Source organism: Mustela lutreola, chromosome X (genome assembly GCF_030435805.1).
Source record: "Mustela lutreola isolate mMusLut2 chromosome X, mMusLut2.pri, whole genome shotgun sequence".
In the NCBI taxonomy this organism is placed as follows: Eukaryota; Metazoa; Chordata; class Mammalia; order Carnivora; family Mustelidae; genus Mustela; species Mustela lutreola.
The window spans coordinates 23963699-23973908 of record NC_081308.1 but is presented as its reverse complement, the minus strand read 5'-3'; the positions used below and the strand labels follow the sequence as shown (position 1 = coordinate 23973908).

Below are 10210 nucleotides of genomic sequence, written 5' to 3'. Positions count from 1 at the left end.
AAATTAAAGAACTTGCCTAAGGTTATACAGCCGTTAAATGGCAAGGCCAGGATTTGAAAGAACTGCTTGGGTCCAACACTGGCATCCTTTCTGCTCTACCATGCCCAAAAGCCACTTGCATTTTTGGAGCTGGAGCCAAACAAGGCTGGGCTGAAGACCACAAAAGGATTACAGTCACATAGGTTTTTGAAGATACATATTGAGATTGAAGTTGTTCTTCCCTTCTTTGATTCACAAAATTTAGTTATTCAAAACTGATTTTGTACCAAGTAAACATGCCTGACGTGGTTCCTGATGGACCTTATATTTCAACTACCGCTGTAACAACACTAATGTTAATGGAATATCTCCTGATGTAAAAATAAATGCACAAGGAAATAAATGTGTATATAACTTAAAAGCAAGTAAAAATCAAATAGCAAGGACTAAAAAACAAAGACCAAACATTCCCATTCCTTTACATGGAAATTAAAGGAAACATTTACTATTGTGACTCTTAATCTCACAAAACAAACTGAGGGTTGCTGGGGGGAGGGGGTTTGGGAGAAGGGGGTGGGATTATGGACATTGGGGAGGGTATGTGCTTTGGTGAGTGCTGTGAAGTGTGTAAACCTGGCGATTCACAGACCTGTACCCCTGGGGATAAAAATATATGTTTATAAAAAATAAAAAATTTTAAAAAAAGATATAAATGTGTAAGCAAATTTATAAATACCTATCTAAGTAGGAGACTCTACAGGCTACTTAATAAGTAAACATACAAAGGAAACTCTTATAGAAGCTTATTAAAAGAAAGATAAAAAGTACCAAGAAGTAACTGGCATGCATATATATGCATGCCAGTTTCATATATATATATATATATGTATATATATATATATATATATATATAAATATGGCTAATAATACACTAAGGTGGTATTAAAAAATCTATAAATATTTAAGGATCAAAAGGACCTCTGGGAGAATAAAACATAATATAGAAAAAAGAAAGTGAAACAGGTGAAAGGAAAAATGAAAAATTCAGGATGTCACACTTATAAGAAATTGACAGGCCTGTGGAAATAGTGTCTTAATATATAATGTAACACAGAATCACAACTGAAGTCTACAGCCAGAGTTGAGTACTCCCCTAGTATATCTAGAGGCAGAGTTATCTCTAAATCATCCCCCAGGCTAGGAGACAATACTCTGACTTAGAGACTGGCAAAGCAAGAAATATCATTTCAATATGTAAAAAGTATTGCTGGCTCGTTTGAGATAAGTATTCTCCTATGTACATAACCACTTCTAAACTGATTTGTCTTAAGTCAATATACTTAATAATCTAAATCTATGTATCATGTTGTAAAGTTTATGCCACTTAGTTATTTAAACTAAACAGAAAATGTTTAGCTTTTCCTTTTTAAGTACAGGAACAACTGTCGGGTAACTGTGTAGAAATAATTCATTCCATCACCTAGCAGCAAAAAAGTATGAATAACTTAACAAAGGACTATGATGAAAGCTAACACTCCAAATATGACATAAATTAAAATTAATATATGGTACCTATGAAAATTAATACACTGTATATAGAGCTATACAAAAACCTTTGTACATTTACTAACTTAGCTAAACCACTATATACTGTGGCAAAGGGGAAAGCAACACATACTTAGAAAGTCTAATGAAAAAAACAGGGGGTGAAGAATTACTGCATTCTTTTTGTCACTTTAAATAAAGTTTTTAGCTCTTATAATTTTATGAGTCTATTATTTCTTTTGAGCTTTAACAATCTGAACATGCTAGGAAAAATTAATTGGCATCTGATCACTTACTGCTTACTCTCTTCTGATGTTTTAACCAAGTGCTCTATCAGCAGATGCATTTGAATTCTCATAAAATTTTCTTAGGCTACTGGTTTCTGCCACTGCAAAATTTTGTGGATATAGCTGTGGAGAGAGTTACCTACAGCCTGTATGTGTACTCATATGTGTGTGCTTTTTTTATTAGTAGTACTATAGTAAAAACATTTGAGATCTATCTTCTTAAAACATTTTTAAATGCACAATACAATAGTGTTCATTCTAGGCACAATGTTATACCACACATCTCTAGAACTTACTCACCTTATATAGCTAAAACTTTACACCCATTGAACAGCAACTTCCCATTTACCCTTCCCACCAGCCCGTAGCAACCACCATTCTACTCTAAGACTCTAGAAATTTGACTATTTTAGATACCAGATATAAGAGGAATCCTGAAGTATTTGTCTGGGGCTGGCTTATTTCACTTAGCATAACACCCTCCCTATAAATACAGGTTGTCACATATGCAGGACTTTTTCCTTTTTAAGGCTGAATAATATTCCAGTGTGTGCTTCTGTATGTGTGTGTCTCTGTAGACCCACCATACTGTATTCCATAACATGAATCTCCACCAACAAAATACAAGGGTTTAAATTTCTCCACATACACACCAACACTTTTTTTTTTTAATAATAGCTACCTCACAGGTGTGAGTGAATTCATTATGACTGATTTGCATGTACCTCATGATTAGTGATGCTGAACATTAGTGATGTTGGCCATTTCTAGTTTTCTTTGGAGAAATATCAATTAAAATCTTTTCCTTGTTTTTAATTGGGTTGTTTTATTTTTGCTATTTACTTACAGGAACTCTTTGTATGTTATAGATATTAGCCCCTTATCAGATAAATTATTTACAAATATTTTCTCCCATTCTACAGGATGCCTTCTCATTGTTGACTACTTCCTTTACTATGCAAAACCTTTCCAGATACAATTCTACTTGTCTAATTGTGGGGGTTTTTTTTGTTTTGTTTTTGTTTTTTGCTGAATTAAGGCATTTTATTTTCAGCTTTACAATTTAGAAACTGTGAGACCCTGGGCAATTCACAAAATTTCCTTATCTTGATCTTCCATTCTTAAGTGAGGGTACTGTATGATATCTAAGAACTCTAAAAATCCTAAAATTTAGAAAAATAATTATATTCCCATGAATAAGATACAACTTAGAAAGTGATTAGTTTCCAGATGTTAATTATTCATTGATTAACATATTAAGGTACTACTATGTATAAATCATAGTGAGATGAACTTCTATCTATCATATATGTACCAGGTATAATTGTTTTAAGGAAACTAATCAATCAAGAATATTCACTTATAAAATTTTTGTCCAACAGAAAAAAGCCAAATACTATCAGATTATATCTCTTCTACTCCAATCATTGGCTTAAAATGATTTTTCTTAGAAAAGCAAGTTAGGAAACAGGATATCAAATTAAATGAACAGACCTGTACCATTCACTGAAATATTCCATTTCCTTAAACAACCTTTGGTATTTCCATTGTCCATCAACTTCACTTTTTCATCCTATTCTACCACTGGTAGAAACCTATTTGTCACTTGTAAAGAGTTTCAAAAATTTACTACCTACTGATTAAGAAAAAAGTTCTTTTATTTTGTCCTCACCGTAAGTCTTTCAAGCCTCAGGAAGTGTCTCTTAGTTCTAGTATTCTGATTTTGGTAAATAAGAATGTGTTGACCTTTCTCATACAATTTTTTTTTTCATACAATTTTTTATTTGATTTGCTTGGATCATATATTCTCTTCAGCATCATTTTTTTAAAAGAGGGTTTTCTTTAAATTTGTCATAGTAGCTTTGTGCAGTGGCAGTATTGTAGCCAATGAGGTTTATCCGAGGCGTGATTACTGCTAATTAAATTTGTCCTAGTATGGAAGTTTTCTCCCCCAACATGTTCAGTCCACTTTATAATTTACTGGATTATTCCCATCTCTAATTTTTCTTTTAGTTACAGATGTAAAAATGCAATGGTTTTGTGTAAGCACTGTGTTTTCCAGTTTATTTCTAAAATATTTCATGGCAAGAATTCTCTACCTCCCATTACCAGTCTGCTCTCTACCTTTTCTCCCTTGGTAGTGGCATTTGTCCCACAACTCTTAACACCATCTTTAGGCTGATGACTCCCCCGCCATTTATATTTCCAAAATAATGCTGTCCTGAACTCTAATCTCACACAGCCAGTTACTTTCTTAACATCCACACATGCAAGACTATTAACTTTGTCCAACTTCACACGTCCTTAAAAAAAAAAAAAAAAAACTTTCTTGATTCATCCCCTTCTACAATCTGCTTTTCCCCTGCCATGGGTTCAGATCCTGAGTATACAATTTACTATCTGTGTGACCTTGGGCAAATTACCCAACATCTCCAGGTCTCAGCTGCCACATCATTGGATTGCCATGCAGATTAAAAAAGTTAATATAGGTAAAGTTTTTAATTAGGGCCTGGAACACTGAATGTAAGCTTTTTTTTTAAAACCCAACAGCACAGAGATAACTACTACTGAATTACTCCCATCTGTCTCTCATAAGCATATCAGAAGATATAAATTCATTACACCCTTCAGGAACTTCCTCAGGATAAAAAGGGAAGGACAAACTGAGCAGTATTTTTAAGGTACATCCAGGATAAAACAGGAATCACACATAAACAGTTATAATTCTCCATTAATAATTATATTCTTCTCAGGAACAGTACTTTACAAATTACAGTGATTTGTAATGTATCTTATTGTACTTGATTTATACCAAAACCTTTCAGTAAAGGGATTACAGTATCCCTTTTATAGACAAAGAAATTGGGTTCCTAAAGATTAAGTAATGGCTGAAGAAACAAAAGAATCTAGGTCTTCTGGCATTGGTATGGCATTTAAATTGTGTTTGTGTTTACTCTTCTTTATGGTAACAGCCATTTGTAATATCCACTGTACACTTCTTGGCAAAGAATGTACAATATTTCTCTTACTCTTCTTTTCCAAAGAAGACTCATATGGACTCCATCAATTAATTCTAGAACACCATTCTGTATTCCAATACATAATGGAGTCCACCTAATTTGACTACCTCCAAATAAAATTTGAGAGTGGAACTCTGAAAGATTTCCAGTGAGGACCATAGGAAATAAAATTAGGAAAACACATTTTATCTTTCCATTCCTTATATCGAATTCAGTGTTAACAAACACAAGTACTTAACATCCACTGAATTTGAACTGAGAATCTACTATTTCTATCTGCCCAGGCCTTGTACTACATAACATTAATAGTGATCCTGTATTTGGCTGCAATCTTGCCCAGAATTAGCTTTAAGAAGTCAATAATGGATTTCAGGGTCTTTCACTGATATTTTAATTTGTTTGTCTGATATGTCCTAATTCAACCATTTTCAGCCAGTTGTTAGCTATATTCTTCTCACAAGAATAGTCTTCCATTTTTCTGAATTTTGCTTTTCCATCATGTCCCAGTGAGATTTTCTGCCAGTCTCTGTAAAGAGAACTGAAATTTGCCATTACTACTGCCCAAGCTAATTGTTCACATTCACCAAATGAATTTCAGTCTGAATATTCTGATCAGATATTCTATCCCCATTTTAGAAACAAAGAATATAAACCCCTATTTAAGATGGGAAAATAGGAATTCACAACTATGAATCTCTCGTTACAAATAAAATCAGCTTTAACTAAAGAGAAATTATCCAACAGACATTTGAACCAAAATTCTTTGTTTATTCAAGAGCTCTGTTGAAAAATTTCCTTGGTTTGTGCTAAAAAAAAAAAAAGGTAAAGGACACAGAATAACTATAAAGCAGGGCAAAAAACAAAGAACCTATTTGCTGAGTTGAGGTAAAAATGTCAAGACTGAATGTGACTATGTTATATTTTATATCCCAAGTTACAGATTTTCATTTTGCCTTCTTTGAACAAAATGAGATAAGCAATCCCTTGGCAAATTGTTTTACTAGAGTCTGTTTACTCATCTAAAATATTTGCATAGACTTCAAGGTTTGATAAGTACTTCAAGGTACAAAATATAACTTCTTCTCAGCGAGATTGTCTTTGGCCACTTTAGAGAACTACAACCATCCTGCTCAGATCTATGCTCATGGATTGGAAGAACACGTACCGTTCCAATGTCAGTATTACTCAAAGCAATCTACAGATTTACTGCAATCCCTATCAAAATACCAATATCGGTTTTCATAGAAACAGAACAAGTAATTCTAAAATTTGTATGGAACCACAAAAGATCCCAAATAGCCAAAGCAATCTTGAAAAAGGAGAAGTAAAATGGAGCTATCACATTCCCAGATTTGAAGATACACTACAACGCTGTAGCACTCAGAACAGTAAGCTACTAGCACAAAAAAAGACATAAAAGTCAGTGGAATAGAGAGTCCAGAAAGAAAACTATGCTTTTATGGTCAATTAATCTATGACAAAGGAGCCAAAAATATACAGTGGGGGAAAAAAACGGTCTCTTCCAGAAATGGTGTTGTGAAAACTGGACAGTTCCATGTAGAAGACTAAAATTGGACCACTTTCTTACACCATACACAAAAATAAAAACAAAAGGAATGAAATACTTAATGTGAAACTTGAAACTATAAAATTCCTAGAAGAAAAAAGAGGCAGTCCTTTTTTGACACTGCCTGTGGATATCCTTTTCTAGATATGTCTCTTCTGGCAAGAAAGACAAAAGCAAAATTAAACTATCAGGACTACACCAAAATAAAAAGCTTCTGCACAGGAAAGCAAGCCATCAACAAATTGAAAGGCAACCTAGTGAATTGGAGAAGATATGTGCAAATAATACATCCAATTAATGGGTTAATTGCCAAAAATATGGAAAACTCATACAAATCAACAACAAAAATAATTCACTTAAAATCAGCAGAGGACCTGAAGTATCATTTTTCCCAAGAAGACATGCAGATGGCCAAAAAACACATAAAAACACATTCAATACCACTCATCATCAAGGAAATGCAAATCAAAACCACAATGAAACAGCACTTCACACTAGTCAGAATGGCTAAAATTTAAAAAAAAAAAATTCCACAAAAAATAGTAAGTGTTGGTGAAGGGTGAAGATATAAAGAAAAAGGAACCCTCATGCCCTGTTGGGAATACAAATTGGTATAATCACTGTGAAAAACAGTATAGAGGTTTCTCAAAAAATTAATAAGACAATTAAGATAGGATCCAGCAGTTCCACTACTGGATATTTACTCCCAGAAAATGGAAACAGGAATTCCAAAAGATGCATGCATCCCAATGTTTATTGCAGCATTATTTACAAGTGCCAAGATATGGAAGCAACCAAAGTGACCATCAATATATGAATGGATATAGAGATGAACTGGTAAGTACACAGAATGAATTATAACTCAGCCATAAAGAAGAATGAAATCTTGACATTTGTTGCAACATGGATGGCCCTAGAGGGTATTATATCAAATGAAGTAAGAGAAAGGAAAATACCATATTATTTCACTCCTACAGAGAATTTAAGACACAAAGAAAAAAGAAAGAGACAAATAGACTTAAATATATAGAACAAAATGGTAGTTGCCAGAAGGGAGGTGGGTGGAAGAATGGGTGAAATAATTAGAAGGGATAAAGAGTACACTTACCTTGATGAGCACTGAGAAATACATAGAATTGCTGAATCATTATACTATATGCCTGAAACTAATATAATTGTACGTTAATTATACTTGGATAAAAACTGTTTAATAATGGAGGAGTTGTACATCAGTTTTAGTATTACATTTTGTAATTAAAAAAGAAAAACTTAAGAAGAAATCACATATGACACCTAAGAATCTCTACATTAAAAAAGTTAACATGTTGACTTTGCACATTATTACTGCTTAATTTTTTCTCAATATTTAGAGAAATGAAAAGATACCAGAGGCACTGAGGGCTCAGTGACCCCTCCACATCTCAATTTCTCTAAACATCCAGGTCTCTTTGGTTAAATATTTCATAAAATGAATTTTTCACAATATTGAAAGAAGTTAGGAGGACAGAAGAACCCATGAATTTGTAAAAGAAGAATTAAGAAAATCTTCTGGTGAACATTTATCACAAAGTATTAGCTGTGCAAAACTCTCCTGAAAGAAAAAAGATATTTCAAAAAACTAAAAATTTCTCCCTATTCTATAAAAGAAAATATAACCTGACCTCCTCAAGTACAATTAGACAATACACATAGACAATATAAGCACAATGAGCTTGTATTTTTTTTTTTCTCCAGAGGATGGTTTGTGCTTCTGAGATACTGAAAAATCATACCGGTAGGCTTAATAGGGATGGTCATTAAGCACAATGGGAAAAGTTAAAGGTCCACCATTAGTGCCGACTTTATTTGGTTTTATAAGTTTGGGACATAAATTAAGCCACTTTAATGTTTAATATACATGTGTTCTGTGCATCTGTAGAAAATGATCTATGCAAATTAAAAGATAAGTAGTGAAGTGTTGGAAGGCAACCAAATCTTTTCATGAATCTCCTCTAAGAGGCACCATTTTAAAAAAAAATAGAATTGTACACACTGTAATTGGCATCACTTCTTTCCAGTTTGATGATTTGTTTCAGTAAATATGTGAATGTTTTCTTGCCATGTGACACCTTGCTTAAAAGCATAAAAGGGCATATTATTCTATGGATAACACATAGTATTTATTAAGTCCAAGAAGAAAATACTTGATATTCCACATTGCTAGCCCATAAGGAAGGAGACATTAAAGAGAAAATTCTTTAAATCATCAATTCTACAAAATTCCATTTTGAGATAGTTGACTATCATGAGTTACATTTTGTTTGGGAGACTATTTAGTTGAGCTTGCTTTGTCTTTGTCCCAAAGAGTCTGATGAAATTTCTTGAAAAATTACTTCTAACTAAAAATACTCTGATAAATTGATAGGGACATGAGCACTTACATGGCTTTGCCAGAAAGCATAAGACTTCTGCCCTTCAATACTTTTAGCAAGCTAGCTGAGGAAACAGATCTTATTCATATTAAACAATGAGACTTAATATAAAAGTGATGGTTAAATTGTATAGCAGAGAAAATAAGTGCAACGCTAGTTCTGAGGAACTGGAAATCACTGTGGGCAAGAATGATCATGAAAGGAAAACTTCATAGGTAAGGCAGAGCTTAATGGAAAAGCAATGCTGAAGGAGATCAAGCAAAGACATTCCAAACAAGGACAGCCACACTCAATGTTGTGGTACCTTTCAAGTAGAGCTATGCCTGTTAAATTAGCAAATGAAAGTAACAGATTATGTTCACAGTCTATAGCAGGTATATATCTTGCTTAAATGTGCACTTCTAAGGACTGACATCATTTCACTGACATTTGGCTTCTGTGAACAGGTAAGGAGGAAAGAGCAAAAGCAAGTAGACCAACTATCACCACAGTAATCCTAGAGTGATTTAGAGTGTGCTCATAGCAGTCGAGGTAGAAAGAGTTATCACTATTTGGATCTACTATGGAAGTCAAGCCAAGCCAACAGAATATAAGGACATGTGGAGCACGACAGAATAAGAAGAGTAAAGAATGACTCTGAAGTATTTATCTTAAGGATTATCCTAAGGATAAAGTATTTATCCTAAATAATTGCGAGGATATTTATCGTAAATATCGTAAATAACTGGGATTCCAAAATATTTATCCTAAATAACTGAGAGGGTGTGCGTGGAACTAGTTCTGAGGGGAATATCAGCTGCACAGCTTTTGGACATTTTAAATATCAAGTGTCTGCTGGTCCTCAAGTAAGAACACGAAGGAAGGAATTAGATGTACAGATCTGGAATTTGGGAGAGGAGTTGGGAACTCCTCTTAATGGGAGTATCAACTAACCAGGTGTCAACAGTAGTGCCTAAAGCCCCAATATTGAATGAAATGACCAAGGCAGTAAGTCGAGGAGAGGAGCAAGGGATGTGTCTGGCTTCTTCCGTCATTATGAGATCTAGAAGAGGAGACGAAATCAGCAAAGAAGACTGAGAAGGAGTAACCAATGATTCTGGAAGGAAACAAAAGTATGGTTCCTGAAAGACAAGTGAAAACAGTCTATTGAAGAAGTGGATGATCAACTGCTTCTGACAGGTCAAACTAAAATAAGGACTGAGAATTGGATTGGATTTAGCAACATGGAGGTCACCATAGTCCACGGTAAGAATAGTTTGGTTGGCATGGCACTTTGGCAAATCAGACAACATGAAGTTTACAAGAAACAGTAGAACAAGTATCGGCAATTCGTGTTTCACTGTACAGAAGAGAAAAGAAATAAGAAGCAGCTAAGGAATGATATGCAAAAATATCATTAAC

General features: G+C 33.8%; 1 pseudogene; it reads left to right on the top strand.

Annotated features, from left to right (window-relative positions):
- The first annotated feature begins 3669 nt into the window (after positions 1–3669).
- LOC131822256 (U4 spliceosomal RNA) lies at positions 3670–3747 on the top strand (annotated as a pseudogene).
- The last annotated feature ends 6463 nt before the right edge of the window (positions 3748–10210 follow it).